We start from the raw sequence: 16,801 nt of genomic DNA, 5'->3' as shown, positions 1-16,801 counted from the left end.
GTCTTCAGTGTTTGTTGAAACAAATATACCTTGATCGTATAAATATGCACTTTTTGGGAGTTCCATTAATATAATAGCAAATCCTTAAGGATATGGTTAAGGTTGTCAAAGTAATTGGTAATCAACTCTGGTTGTAGTCATATACATAATAAGTATGCTGTTGACTGCTTACCATACGTTTACAGCAGTACGCGCACAGCATTTGTATACATCGTAGTGTGTACTGTTACAAAGAGAAGAAATTTGAATATAGCATTGCAACTTCATTCCTATGTTTTAAGCAATATACACAGATTTTTTTCGGTTGTTTATACACAGCAAAATGTGCCACGTACGTATCACGTACGTTAAACGTATGTGATACGTACGTGACTTCATGTACGTATCACATGAAAAAAGCACCACGTATGTTAAACGTACGTTTTCACACATATGAATATCATGCGTGACACGTATGTGAAACATACGTATTGACTACCATACGTTACACACATGTTGCACACGTACGTTATTCATATGGTTCACGTATGAATAACGTACGTGCAACATGTGTGTAACGTATGTTTTTAGAAACATGCGTTTAACATGTTTGTTAAATGCACTGCTCATATGATAAATGTATATTTAGTACCATACATGTGCCAAACCATGGTTAAACATATGTTTTGACCACCGAACATTCTTTTTCACATATATATTGTAAACATAGGTGAAACAAAAATGATGTGCAATTAAAATATTCATTTCATGCATTTGACATAATTTTCTTCAGGGGCTTATTTTCTTTTCATCTGTTGAATGATCCACATTTTGAAGGTACATATCTGGATATCCTTCATCTAAAATTTCCTGATCCTAATTGCTCTTTAGGCAATCACAACAAAAGACATATTCAAATTTAAGCCAAATTTAATGTTGAGATGTTAACATCAATTCATTCTTCTGCAATTCCCTTTCATCTGTAAAGAAAAAGAAAATATTAAATGAATTTGCATATGGAAAAACACATAGTTTTTTTCAGAACATTATTATTTTCTACATATAACTCCTGGTTGACTCCCTTTAGAACTAAACTGGAACTGTCCAATATGGACAAATACCCCCCACTGGGTTTTTCAGAGAAGATGCCAAGTCACTAATAATAGTATTTTAGGATCTAAAAGGTGTTCAAAAATTATGCTACACCGGTAATTGCTCATTATATTTTTTTAATGAATGAAACTTTGGCATAGCCTAGTAAAACAGCAATACTAATAATAATATTGTTATACCCGCACTTTCTAAAGAAAGTTCGGGTATATTGTTGTTACTCATGTCTGTCCGTCCGTCCGTCCGTCCGTCCGTCACACTCTTATTTCTCAAACTCCTCTTACATTTTACACAGTAGCCTAATCATCTTTTGGGGGATGTTTGGTGGTGTCATGTAGATGTGCAGTAAAGTTTCGGAATTTTCATTTTCACCCTGGGGGTCAAATGGGGGTCGAAAAATGACGTTTTTTATGCAAAAAGCCCCTGGTTCCCTGAACTCCTCTTACATTTTACACAGTAGCCTAATCATCTTTTGGGAGATGGTTAGTGCTGTCCTGTAGATGTGCAGTAAGGTTTCGGAATTTTCATTTTCACCCTGGGGGTCAAATGGGGGTCGAAAAATGACGTTTTTTATGCAAAAAGCCCCTGGTTCCCTGAACTCCTCTTACATTTTACACAGTAGCCTAATCATCTTTTGGGAGATGGTTGGTGGTGTTATGTAGATGTGCAGTAAGGTTTCGGAATTTTCATTTTCACCCTTGGGGTCAAATGGGGGTCGAAAAATGACGTTTTTTATGCAAAAAGCCCCTGGTTCCCAGAACTCCTCTTACAATTTACACAGTAGCCTAATCATCTTTTGGAGGATGGTTAGTGGTGTCCTGCAGATGTGCAGTAAGGTTTCTGAATTTTCATTTTCACCCTGGGGGTCAAATGGGGGTCGAAAAATGACGTTTTTTATGCAAAAAGTCCCTGGTTCCCTGAACTCCTCTTACATTTTACACAGTAGCCTAATCATCTTTTGGGAGATGGTTAGTGCTGTCCTGTAGATGTGCAGTAAGGTTTCGGAATTTTCATTTTCACCCTGGGGGTCAAATGGGGGTCGAAAAATGACGTTTTTTATGCAAAAAGCCCCTGGTTCCCTGAACTCCTCTTACATTTTACACAGTAGCATAAACGTCTTTTGGGAGATGGTTGGTGGTGTCATGTTGATGTGCAGTAAGGTTTCGGAATTTTCATTTTCACAATGGGGTCAAATGGGGTCGAAAAATGAGGTTTTTTATGCAAAAAGCCCCTGGTTCCCAGAACTCCTCTTACATTTTACACAGTAGCCTAATCATCTTTTGGGAGATGGTTGGTGGTGTCCTATAGATGTGCAGTAAGGTTTCGGAATTCTTATTTTCCCCCTGGGGGTCAAATGGGGGTCAATTTTTAAAAAAAAAATATTTAACATGTTTAAACATCCTGGTTCCCAGAACTTCCCTTATATTTTATGCACTAGCCTTAAATCATGATCATTTGGAAGATGATTGATTTTGTCCTGTGGATGTGTAAAATGGTTTTAAAATTTGCATTTCCATGTGGATAGCAAATAGGGGCAGGAAAAAAATGGCCCTTCCCAAACCCATGGGGTCATGACTTGTACAAACTTGAATCTACACTTCTTGGGAATGTTTCCATATTAATCATGCTTTAGTTGTTCTTAAAAAGAAGAATTTTGAAGATTTTTTTTCCTTTTAAATCTCTATAAAACTTTGATCCCTTATTGTGGCCTGACCCTATCCTCGGAGGTCATGATTTGAAAACTAGAAATATGTCCATAGGACATAAATGCCCCGCCGAATGTATATTACTAATGCAACATGAAAATTTGTATGAGTGTATGAAGTTTGATGAGAATATCTTGAACAGTTTCTTTAAAATTGAAACTAAAATCTAAAAAAAAAATGGATATAGATGATAATTTCTCACAAAATTATGTATAAGTGCATGCTTACATAAAAATATCTTAGATTGTTTCTTTAAAACTATTTAGTAAGCAAAATACAAATTAAAGAGAAGGGAGGTCAAGGTCACAGGAAAGTGCAAGGTGAAAAGTTTTTGATGCAGTTGTATAGCTCTCACTAATACATATCAGCATATTAGGTTTGATAAAAATATCTTGAATGATTTATTTAAAACTGAGCTTAACACTTATTTGAGAAAAGAGAGGTCAAGGTCTAAGGAAAAGTTGAGGACAAAATGCTGATGCAGTTGAAAAGCTTATATCAGTATGTATTTACTATTAGCATAGAAGTTCAATAAAAATATCAGAAATGGTTTATTTAAAACGTAGATAAACATTAATTTAAAAAAGTAAGGTCAAGGTCAAAGGAAAAGTCAAGGTCAAAAAAGTTGATGCAATTGATATCTCTCAGCAGTATATATCAGCATACGAAGTTTGATAAATATATCTTGAATTGTTTATTCAAAACTGATCTAGACACTAATTTAAGAAAAGTAAGGTCAAGGTCAAAGGAAAAGTCAAGGTCAAAAATTTTGATGCAGTTGAAAAGCTTACATCAGTATGTATCAGCATATGACGTTTTATTGAAGTCGGACATGACAAACACTATATGCCTCGGCCATATTCATGGCAGGGCATAAAAAACTTGAATCTACACTATATGAGGATGTTTCCATATCAAAATGACTAACAAGCAAATTCAAAGAATTGTGGTCCCCTGCTTTCCGTGTCCTAGTGGATGGGATGCCATTATTTATGACATATTGTTTCAAATATGCAGGCCTTATCATATGTCATTCAAAAGTAATCACCAAAGTTAAAGTTTTTGAAAATTAGGTAAAACATCAAGGTCAAGGGGTAAAAAAATCATAGCATGCTTGGAAACATCTTGTTACAGGTAATGTACATGTCAAATATAAAAGTCCTATCTCTTCTCAATCAAAAGTTATAAGGAAATATAACATTTTTGAAAAGTAGGTTAAACTTCAAGGTCAATGTCACAGAGTCAAAAGTCATGATATATTTAGAAAGGTCTTGTCACAGGTAATATACATGTATAACATGAACGCCCTATCTTTTCTCTTTCAAAATGATCATTTAAAATAATGTTAAATTTTTTGAAAAGTAGGTCAAACTTCAAGGTCAAGGTCATGGGTTCAAAAATCATGGTATGTTTAGAAAGTTCTTGTAGGTAATGTACATGTGAAATATGAAAGCACTATCTCTTATTATTCAGAAGTTATGACCAAGGTTAAATTTATTGTGACAGACGGACAGACTGACAAACGGACAGACTAACAGACAAATGAGATTTAATGTCCCCTAGGTCCCTTTTGTGAAAACAGATGACAATAATGCCCTTGCTGTTCATGAGAAGAAGATTTATGATGGAAAAATCCCCTGCATTTTTCTATGTAAATCATTGGATCCCCTTATGTGGCCCCACCCTACCCCAGTGGGTCATAATTTTAACAAATTTGAAGCTACACTAAGTCTATGTAAAGAAAGTTTCAACTTTTTGGGCCCAGTCAGTGGTTCTTGATATTAGACTTTTTTTAAAATGATACCACCAAATTTTCACTAATTCTTGATTATCCCCCCTTGAAAGAGGGTGTGACCCTTCACTTGAACAAACTTGAATCCCCTTTCCCCAAAGATGCTTTGTGGCAGGGTTGGTTGAAATTGCCCAGCGGTTCTAGTGAAGAAGACAAAAATGTGAAAAGTTTACAGGCAGACAGATGGATGACAAACAAAATGTGATCAGAAAACCAGAAAAACTCAAGTGAGCTAAAAACTGATGATCACAAGTACTTGGAAAGAGTTACAGTATTTGAAAAGCAGTTTTGTTTTCAGAAGCTGAAAATGTATGACTTGTATCCATGTTGAAAAAATTTCACATTTCAGAAAACAGTATGATTAAAAATAGTTAATCAAGGTGCGTTGAGTAGCAAAATAAGCTAAACTGGTATAGCTAATTCAACTACAGAGCTTAGTGAATTTTAAAATGCACAACCTTTTCAACTCTTAATCATTCTTAAAATATTTATATCATCATTTCTGATTCAAGGGAGAACTAGAGATATGATCAGAAGTATATCTGTTGACTAATAAACATGTACATGTATATTGTGTTTTTTAAGTCATTAATGTTTGTTTGTCGTTAAATGTCCCTCTTGGGAATTTTTCACTCATACGGAGACACCACCACTTAAAAATAATGAAGACGTACAAGTCGGATTTGAGGTTAACATTCATTTTAGGAATTTTCAACAATTAAGACATAAAGAGATAACTCCTTCCCCTTGCCCCTTCCCCTTCCCAGACCCCTGTTTGTTCATGTATGCTAACTAGTCTAATACTTTGGTTTGACATAAAAAAAAATGTGAATATATACAAATAGTTTAATGGTCCATCTCTTTGAATGATTTTCATTCCTAATTTTAGGAGGGTACATGGGTTGACCCAAATTCATGAATGAAATGTCAAGTAATCTTATCATTGATGCACTTTTATTTAATTTGATGTAGTCATATTATGAACATTTCCAGTTCATTAAGAGAGTGGGGATGACGTCCAGGGGTTCATAACCTTAAACCATTAGATGTACATAACATAATAACACAAGAAACAAAATTATGTATAGTCAAATGGAAAAGTTTTCTACTATTTAGGAGTCACATGATCATTTGTCATTTCAGGGACAGGGAGCGGCTAGGGAGATTGAACCCCCCCCCCCCCCCCCTGGAATTTGCAGAGTTATTTAAAAAGGACTATTAACTGATTTACAGAAGCAAATAAAAAATGACTTTGGATGCCCTCCCCCTTTAAAAACATGAACCCCACCATCATTGTTTTTATTTTGTTTGTTTGTTTGTTTTTTTTTTTTTTTTTGCTCCTCAGGAAATTCTGGGCTGGAATTTTTTTGGACCGAGGTGTGGACCCCCCCCCCCCCCCCGGAAAAAAATTCCCGGATCTGTGCCTGTAACTGAATGTAATGCCGACAACAGGAGATAACTCATTAGGATGTGAAATTTGTCTATTGTGGCATCCGATGATCCACTCTCTACCATCGGCTCATACATTCAGTGTCAGAGAGAAACGAACGACAACTCTGCATGGGAGATTGCCGATGATCTTTGATCCTTTTTAATCTTTAACCTAACCATTTGCATTTCGGTTTATTTTACCCCAATCTATACTTAAACTTGTACTTACTGTCATAGGTCCTGTCAACTTCATGAAATATAATCCAATTAAAACACAAAATGAATTAATTTCCACTGATATACATGTAACACTGCACCATGTCACATGGCATGTGCAATCTAAAAATGATAATGGTAAAACTAGTACTAGTACTGGTAGGGTGACGCAAGCCCAATGTGATGTAGAAATTTTCAAAAAGGTGTTCACATACATGTACAGTACAGGAACAAATTTTAAATTATCATAACAAACGATGTTTTAACATAACTTTGCCATCTAGGCCTATTTCCAAAAACAGGCAAATTGTGTGTGTGTGTTTGGGGGGGTGACAAAATTGATTGGGTATGGCTTTTCAAGGAGGTTTTTGCCTAATCAAATACTAAAAAAAGTTTGCACATTTTGATAAATTCATCAAAAACGCTTTGTACTAAAATAATATTATTTGTTGTTGAGAAAATAAATTTAAAAAGTTCCAATTATGGGCCAAAAATTTATATCCCCCCCCCCTTTTATCAAAACCTAATTTACATCATTAATTAAATTCTGTTATTTCAGACTGGTAATGAATTAAGTATATGAAATGCGTATAAGAGGTTCATGGGTCACATGGTCACCTGAGCATTTTATGCTCGATTTGACGAATACATGTACTGTGTAAATTATAGAATTATTTGGACTTTTTCCTTGGTAAGCCCAATATGAAGGAGTGTGCATTTAGAGGCAAACACCTTAGTGCGGGTATTACTGTCTCATGACAGCATCTAGTTTTTTATTACATTGAAAAATTAATAACAATTTTTCAAGTATTTCTCTGTTGGGAAGTATGGATGCATTATTTATCCATTTTTTCTACAGTATGTGACTATAGGTCAGGATCATGACACACCCTCAGGTCATAAACAATCTTTGTGTGAAGTGGATACTCCAAACATCCAAAATTATCCTCCATAGTAAAGATACAGACCGAACACAAATTATGAACTTTTTCTGTCAGTGACCTTGAACTTGTCCAAATGACCTTGGGTCAAGGTCATGACACACCTTCAGGTCATAAGCAATCTTTGTGTAAACACGAATTATGATTTTTTTCTGTCAGTGACCTTGAACTTGCCCAAATGACCTTGGGTCAAGGTGATGACACACCCGCAAGCCATAAGAAATATTAATATAACGTATGGTTTTGTTGTTCTTGAGCAGAAATCTTTTAAAGATTTTTCCCTACATATGCCTTTGTAAAAACTTGATCCCCAATTGTGGCCTCTCCCTACCCCAGGGTTCATGATTTGAACAAAATTGAATCTACACTACCTGATGATGCTTTCATATAAACATGACTAATCATGGCTTTTCTGTTCTTGAGAAGAAGATTTTTTCCTATATATTCTATGTAAAACTTTGATCTCCCATTATGGTCCAATCCTGTCCCCAGAGGATCATGATTTAAACAAACTTGAATCTACACAGTCTAAGGATGCTTCCATTTCAAAATGACTATTCATGGCTTTGCTATTCTTGAGAAGAAGAATTTTAAAGTTTTTTTCCTATGTACTCCTATGTAAAATATTGATCCCCCATTGTGGTCCCTCTCTACCCCTGGGGGGTCATGATTTGAACAAACTTGAATCTACACTACTTGATGATGCTTCCTTATCAATATGACTAAACAAGGCTTTGCTGTTCTTGAGAAGAAGATTTTTTAAGATTTTTTCTTATATATTCCTATGTAAAACTTTGATCCCCCATTGTGGCCCCAACCTACCCCCGGGGCTCATGATTTAAACAAATTTGAATTTACACTTTGACATACAAGGTTTCCTATAAGTTTCAACTTTTTTGGCCCAGAGGTTCTTGAGAAGAAGATTTTTAAAACATCCCACTAAATTTTCACTTTTTCTTAATTATCTCCCTTTTATTGAAGGTGTGGCCCTTTATTTGAACGCCAGTGGTTCTGGAGAAGAAGTTGAAAATGTCAAAGTTTACAGACAGACGGACAGCTAGACAGACAGACTACAGACAAAATGTGATCAGCAAAAGCTCACTTGAGCTTTCAGCTCAGGTGAGCTAAAAACAGATAGCAATAGGTCATGACTGACTCAGGTTATCTAATTAGTTGTAACATTTTTTTGTGATCACATGTAAGTCAGCTCAGGTGCAAAATATTGCTTATCACTGATATAAATACAACAGTAAAGTTTTAGACATAACCATATGTCTGACAATTAAATTCTATATAATAATAGAACTTACCCTCAGCATAAATCTTTCATAGCTTGGCATGGACCTATATGTTTTTGTGTCTGTTTGAAGTGTATACTTTTTGTCCTTGGGGTAAAAAAGAAAATATATGTTAACAAAAACTGCATTTTAGACTTGTAAAGCAAAACAAACAATATGAAAAATTACTTATTTTACTGATAACGTTTAACATTCCTCCTCTTGTGATTGAAATGTAATGCACATCATTACATGATATTATATGTATTAAATTGCAAGTCTAAAAGCAATGGGATCAGAAAATTTGATTTCTTTTTTAAGAGTATTACCATAATGCTGGTTAAACTTTCAGAATCTGTTTTTGAAGTCCAGACTTGGCATTTAGGTGTTTACATAGGAGATGAGCTTCAGCCACCATCCTGGAGTGTACATTTAAAATCACAATCTCAAAATACATTATTTATATTCATAAGGACTGTATGAAAAAGACATCTGAAAAATAAATGTTACACCCTTATTGCCCTAAAAGATAATTTATATTTCCTCTACATGTTTTGTAAAGAAATTGTGTGGGTGGAACTTTCTCCATCAAGGGTTTTATTGCATCTTATTGCATGGTAGGCTAAAAAAATCTTACAATAAATATTTTTTTATAACAGTATGTTTTATACCTCACCTTAATTTTGATATAATGTGCCAGTGTTGATTCACACCTGGGCTGGGGTGCTGACCAAGACAGTTGACTGCGTCAATATTTTCTTACTTATTTGGTAAACTAAGTTTACATTATGTTATACACTAAAATAAAAGAAACACACCCGTTAGTTTACATGCAACACAGTCTGAAATATAAAGTAATTAAATAACTGTTGATGTTATATATTCCTCACCGTTATTCCTAGCCTAACTCCAGACACTGTCTTGCAGACGTCAGACTTCTTACCAGTGACGTCACCCATTAACGTAAATAATAATCGGAGGTGAAAATTCCGGAACGTACATTTTACATATTTAGTGTTATACGGACGCTAACAACTGTATAATTATGTAATACCTATTTAGGTGAATTCCATTTGAGTTCTGTTGTGAAATTATCGTGATTTTCTTTTTTTTCAAATTCAGCTTTTGCTCCTGAATTCGGAATGATTATATCTACCGATGATCGAGTTCAATTTTATGTGCCTCTACCGATATCCGATATACACATTACGAGATTGGTTGGTGTATTTGTATGTACTAATGTAGGCTATGTTTTACTGCTCTAAGAGTAAATTATACACCAATGCGAACTGATTACTCCATGTCAGACATGCAAGTGGACGTAAGGTAAACAAATAAATTGGAACATTAAAGACGCAAAACACGCACAACAAGTCAACAATGCACACACCTGTGAGCTTTCAGAGGTGATTGGGTTTTAATCATCATTATCATAGATCATGATATGATATTATTTTATTGAAAAAAAAGTTAAATCTTTAAAATATATTTCAGTATAATGATTAAAATCCACGCAACTTATGATCTAGGGTCCCGTTTTAAGAGGGATTTTATACTTGGACCAAGTTGGTCGCAATACTCTGTTTCATGAATTACAGGTTATTGATCAGGTCCAGCACAATCTCTTGATTAAGCTATATAGCTTGATTTAGCTATATAGCTTTATTAAGCTATTCAGAATAGCTTGATTTAGCTATTTTATCACACTTTTTTCTCAAATGTGTTATTTTCCAAGTATGTACAAAAAGTCGCACCTTGGTGCAGTGATGATATTCAACCTTGAACTCTTATGAAAATAATGCATGTAAAAATCACTCATCAAATTGCGTCTCCTTAAGAGACTTTGTACTCAAAGTTCTAAAAGTTTTGGGGGCTATATAAAGCAATTGATACAGTTACCTCTTCAATGAAATTATAAAGGAGGCCAATTATGGTCAACAAGATAATTGATTGGTAATAATTCAGTACAATGAGAAGCAATCATACTTATCCATGCCTCAACTCACACAAGATAGTGTACAGTTACCCAAACAATGGAAATTCATCTTTTGCTTAAAAGTATTCAAATGCTGCAATGTTAGAACTATCTTTGATTTGGGTTGTTGATTTGATAACCCATATTACATATATGAATAGTCAAATACTTGTGACTTTTTGTCTATTTTGTACAAATAACATTTTTGTGAAAACCTGCATATAAATGGCTTTATCAAGCTATTTTGAATAGCTTAATAAAGCTATATAGCTATTTCAAGCTATAAAGCTTAATCAAGAGATTGTGCCGGACCTGTTGATTGTTAAACATTATCTTGATTAGTTCTCCGAATTCACTCTGAATTATTAAGTAAAAAAAAGTATTTGGTCTGAGGTGTACTTTTGTACAAAAAGTTCCTGTTACTGTATTTGAAAATGTCACCAATTTAAGAATATTATATAGTCCCAGCAACAATAAAACTTTTAGGGATTTTTTTCACTTGTTGGCAAAAATAAAATAATAATTTTACTAATTAATTAAACGAAATTGAAATAAAAAAAATTAAAAAGGATTGAATTTAATTATATATAGTTGACCTACATTTATCGTACATGTATGTAAAAGTACCATTAATATAGAGAATATACAGCCTTCTCAAACACAGCCAGCTTTTCACACACATGTAAAACAATTTTTAGTAATCTACATGTAACATAGCTGGTAACACTCATACTTGTCATTAACGTACAAGTAATGTGTGGTTTTTAATACATGTAAACCATGCATAAATTAACATATGTGTAACGTGTGGTTGATAATAAATGTAAACCCTGTGTGTGCAATATGTGTAATGTGTTGTTTATAATACACATGTAAACCGTGCGTTTATTAACGTATGTGTAACGTATGGTTGACAATACATATGTAAACCATGTGTTCATTAACGTATGTGTAACGTGTGGTTGACAATACACATGTAAACCATGCGTTTATAAACGTACGTGTAACGTGTGGTAGCACATACCATATGTAACACGTACGTGAAACGTACGTAACACGTATGTGTATTCCAACCGCACGTTTCACGTACGTTATGTGAAACGTATGTTGTCACACGCATGTTATCCATACGTTATACCACGTACATGTAACATGCGGTTGGAATACACGTATGTGTTACGTATGTTTCACATACGTGTAACATATGGTATGTGCTACCATACGTTACACGTACGTGGCACAATTAGCTGTGTAGACATAGAGCCAAAAAAAGAAATAATTCTAATGGTTACAAAATCTAAAACCTCAGATTTCATGAAAGAAGGGGAGAAGAACTAAAATCGACACTTCTACAGTTATGTTTAAGAGGATAAAATTCTCGGAGGCTCTATATAACGTAACGTATTCTCAATTTAGTGCAAAATTGGCCTGTGCAAAAGTAAAAAGAAAAAGAAAAAAGAAAAGAAAATGTTAATTAAAGTCAAAATTTTGATAGATCATTTGAAGAATGAAAGTGTATAGTTATTAAAAATCAGAATTTGAATTACATACTTCATGCTGTGTTTTGTTCACCTCCATTGAAATGAATGCGGTTAGTTAGCTAAATTTACACCAAGATATTTACGTGATGTTGATGGACTACAATCTGAAACAAAAGTGATTCAAAAATATAACATAATTAAGACACACATAAAATGTTATCAACTATAAACATTTACGAAACAATTTAAGCATATTTGTAAGAGGAATGTTGATTCTATGATTTGATTAATAGTAAAAACAAGACATTCTTACACGAAGGATTGAATTGAAAACTTAAGCTTTGAATTATCTAAACATAAACATTTAATTAATGATCCCCTTTTTTTCCACCATTTAAACGGTTGATTGTTCAAAGGATTAACTGCTTGTAAAAGCTTTATCGAAACACACACACACACACATACACACACACACACAAATCTAATCTATCAATATCTTTAACTGCATGTTACAAGTTTTGTTTTTATATATATAGAGCAATAAAATGTAACATACATATTTCATACCATAAAATCATAGACGCATTCCTTCTGTGTCTAAGCAGCAATTGTAATGGTAAAAACAGGTAAACATTTCTAGCAAGCAATAAAAGGAAATGGATTCAATTTTGTTCTGTTTCTCGGCATCCAACACCCAGAGCCGTCTTTTTTTTCAACCGACGTGGAAGTCCCCCCCCCCCCTCTCCATACAGTGCCAATTCTCTGGGACGATATTTCCTACTAATAATGATATGGAGATGTGAGTGATACTGAGCTGTCTGGAGCTTGTCTCTTTCCATAGTTTTGCTCTTGATTGTGCCATTCAATGCCTAATCGAGAATTTTGAAAAAAAAAAAAGTCTTAAACAAAAAGTATTCATTATGGTAACGTAAATAAGTATAAAGTCAATACCTATTCAAGAAGTTAATTTTTTTTATTTCTCGATTCTGGGTTATTAAAACAGTCATTTAATTGATATATGATTAACATTTAGAGGCGTTGAATGACACAATCATGGTATTTTGCCAATTCTTTCTAAAATATATGAAACTTCATTAACAAATACTTTGTTATATAACGATTCAAATAAAATTGTTTAAAGTTCTTTATATGTATAAAAAATTTCTTGGCATAATGAAGTTTTAAAATTTGCTTTCTAATATTACAAATGTTTAGCACGGTATACAGTGTTTTAATTAAAACTTAAGTGTATAACTATTTTTAAGTTGACGATACACTTTCAGATCAAACAAACAGCAAAATATTAGTTTTTTAATCACAATTCTATTTATGAATAATATGTAAATTCAATTTTTAAACCATACAATTGAAAAAAAACAATTAAGTAAAAATTGTTTTCAACTTTCACTTCCATTTGTATTTGTGCACTTTTGTTCCAGAGAAAAGCAAATACCCAGTGTAAGGAAACAATGTATTTCACCCGCAAATCTGTTCAACTTTAGAATTTAATTCTTATTTGAATTTAAATCAAGGTAATATAAATATCGGTATCGTAAATATTTTTATGAGCTTCATCATATCTTTTAATGTTGTTGTTTAAATTTTCACTGTTAATTAAAGGCATATTTACTGCTTGAGTGTAGGTCAATTTGAACCATAGAAAACAGTGTTGCTCTCTAACGTAATTGTGAATAAATATCATTGAAATCTATAACCTCTGGATTTTTATAATTTAAAGGGAGCAATATTTGATAAATACAGATAAACAGTGTCTTTTGTACCATTACATATACATGCAACAGCATTACTGTTCTTGATGTTAAAAATGTTTAACTTAATCATATCGCGTCATTTCAGCAAAGCTACAATTTCATTTCAGCTAGAAAAGTAATTTATTATGCCGCGACATCAAAATTCTATAATTATTTTAAAATTTTTACAAATTTGTGTCACGCATATCTGTGAAGGGTGTACTGTTCATAAAATATAGCTCAAATGTAGAAATACGTCTGTAATGATTTCAAGCTTCTTCACAGTTCAAAATAAAAACTACGCAACGACAGTAACGGAAATATATAATTTTCTGCTATAAAATGTGATATTCTTCTAAGACAATTGTTCTTAAAGTTACAACAAGCAAATGTTGCAATTTAATCAGCAACAAACAATGGTTCATATGACCATAAGAATGATGAAAATAAAAATTCTTTGAAATGTTATATTCCTTAAAACACCGTACATAGTTTAAAGCTTATTGAGACTATACTGAGAATCGGCGATAAACGAAAATGAAAGAAATAAATTAATGCAGTGTGCTCAAAAACCGGTAACTAAAATCAGCTTTGCACAAGAAAAAACTTTTATCATTTAGTAACCTTGACTCTCAGTGAAAAATATCACAAATAATTATTTCTTAATTATGTCAAATTCTCTGGTCCTTATCCAGAATGCAAGGGTCTCTCTGCCGGTCCTTACCATGGAAGCAAGATTCTCCTCTGGTCCTTAGGCCAAACAAAAAAATATGTGTGGTTCCGGTTACACCTTAAAAGAAATTAAGTAGGTAGGTAGGGATTTTTTTTTTTAAAACAAAATGATTTTCTTAATTTTTCTAAATAATACTTATCACTACTTTGCAAATGACATTTAGATGTGGTGTGATAATATACTAGTCAATATTGGTAGGGGACACCTACATGCTAGCTTGCTTTGGATTTAACACTAATAAACACTTGCACTATGTTGTGCAAGGGGGCCGTCATTGCTGAAACTAAAACTTAAACCGGAGCCATTGATGGAAATTGGGGAAAATTCCGGAAAAAATATGAAAATTGCCAAAAAAAAGTTTAGGGTCGGGGGTATAAAACAGGGACGGTCGGGTAACCGGAACCACACATATTTTTTTATTTGGCCTTACCAGGAATGCACGTGTCTCTCCTCTGGTCCTTGCCAAAAATGCAAATGTCTTTCCACCGTCAAGGTAGCTCAGTCAGTAGAGGGTTCGCTCCATGATCGGAAGGTCATAGGTTCAAGCCCCTGCCGCGACAAATCTAAGTCGATTAAAAAAATATAGGTAGTAACTTTTCCTTCGCGATGCGCTCTGCACGTGGTCTTTAAAGTTGTGACGATTCATATGGGTGAAATTATCTTGCAAGGAACGTTAAACAACAAACTATTTAACAATCAATCATCCAGTCCTTTTCCGGTATGCAAAGGTCTCTCCTCTGGTACTTATCAGGGATGCAAGTGCATCTACTTTGGTACTTAGCAGGGATGCAAGGGTCTCTCCTCTGGATCTTACAATGGATGCAAGTGCCATTCCTCTGATCCTTACCCAGGATGCAGTAGTCTCTCCTCTAGTCCTTACCATAGATGCAAGTGTCTCTTCCCTGCGCCTCACCTGAGATGCACGGGTCTTTCCTTTGGTTCTTACCCAGGATGCCAGGATTTCTCCTCTGATTATTTATCAACATATAAGGGGCTCTCCATGGTCTTTACGAGGGATACATGTGTCTCTCATCTGGTCTTTACCGAATATTTAAGTGTTTTCCTCTGGTCCTTACCCGGTATGCAACTACCTCATCTCTGGTTCTTACCCGCGATGCAAGTGTCTCTCCTCTATCCTTATAAGGGATGCAATTGTCCTTCCTCTGGTCCTTTCCAGAGATGCAAGGGTCTCTCCTCTGCATGGTCCTTACCATAGATGCAAGTGACTCTTCCCTGGGCCTCACCGTAGATGCAGGTGTCTTACCTTTGGTTCTTATCCAGGATGCCAGGATTTCTCCTCTGATTTTTAATCAGCATATTAGAGGCTTTCCTTGGTCTTTACAAGGGATACATGTGTCTCTTATCTGGTCTTTACCGAATACCGGTATTCTAGTGTTTTTTATCTGGTCCTTACCTGGTATGCAACTCTCTCTCCTCTGGTCCTTACTCGAGATGCAAGTGTCTCTCCTCTAGTCATTACCCGGGTAGAAAGTGCCCCTCCTCTGGTCCTTTCCAGGGATACAAGAGTCTCAGGGATACAGGTGTTTCTTATCTAGTCTTTACCGAGGATGCAAGTATTTTAGTCTGGTCCTTCACAGGAAAGCAAGTGTCTCTGAATTGGTCCTTTCCAAGGATGCAAATGTATCTCTCCTTTTGTCCATACCAGAAATCCAAGCGTCTTTCATCTGGTTCTTACCACGGCTGCAAGATTCGCCCTCTGTTCGATACCCGAGATGCAAGAGTCTCTCCTATGGTCCTTAGCATGGATGTAAGATTCTCTCCTCTGGTTCTTACCCAGAATGGAAGGGTCTTTCCTCTTATCCGTTCCCTGCATGCCATTGTCTCTCCTGTGGTTCATATCATGCATGGATGCCAGTGTCTCTCCTCTGGCCTATATCATGGATGCGAAAGTCTCTTCTTTGGTCCTTACCATGGAAGGAAAGGTCTCTACTCTGGTCTTTATCAGGGATGCAACTACCTCTCCTCTGATCCGTGCTAAGGATGCAAGTTCTCTCGTCTGGTCTTTAAAATGGAAGCAAGTGCTTCTCCTTTGGTCCTTAACCGAAATTCAATGGTCTCTTTTCTGTTCCTTACCAGGGATGCAAGTGTCTGTTCCCTGGTCCTCTTGACCCTAACAATGATGGAAGAGTCTATCTTCTGGTCTACACCATGGATGCAGATGTTTCTCCTCTGATCCTTATCAGGAATGCAAGTGTCTTTCCTCTGTTCCTTAGCTGGAATGCCAGTGTCTCTCTTCTGGGCCTAACCATGGATGCAAGTGTCTCTCCTCTGGTCCATGCCCAGGATGATAAAATGATGGGCAAAATATGAAGGGGAAAATTTGAACACTTCGTCAGACTGGATTAAGTCTTTTGAACATATATTAAGGAATCCTTTCTGAAAGTTAAA

At 34.8% G+C, this 16,801-nt stretch overlaps 1 long non-coding RNA gene across 1 annotated transcript; it reads right to left on the bottom strand.

Moving 5' to 3' along the window:
- Positions 1–891: 891 nt before the first annotated feature.
- On the bottom strand, positions 892–9,390 carry LOC133190030 (uncharacterized). The gene is made up of 5 exons (XR_009721553.1): positions 9,343–9,390; positions 9,129–9,250; positions 8,782–8,871; positions 8,486–8,560; positions 892–959 (listed from the first exon to the last, which is right to left on the bottom strand). It is a non-coding gene; the product is annotated as an uncharacterized LOC133190030 (long non-coding RNA).
- Positions 9,391–16,801: the final 7,411 nt, after the last annotated feature.

Source organism: Saccostrea echinata, unplaced genomic scaffold, assembly GCF_033153115.1.
Source record: "Saccostrea echinata isolate AGI-Se365-2 ecotype Australia unplaced genomic scaffold, CSIRO_AGI_Sech_v1 ptg000020l, whole genome shotgun sequence".
In the NCBI taxonomy this organism is placed as follows: Eukaryota; Metazoa; Mollusca; class Bivalvia; order Ostreida; family Ostreidae; genus Saccostrea; species Saccostrea echinata.
Note: the sequence above shows the minus strand (reverse complement) of the source record. Positions and strands in the feature narration are given on the sequence as shown.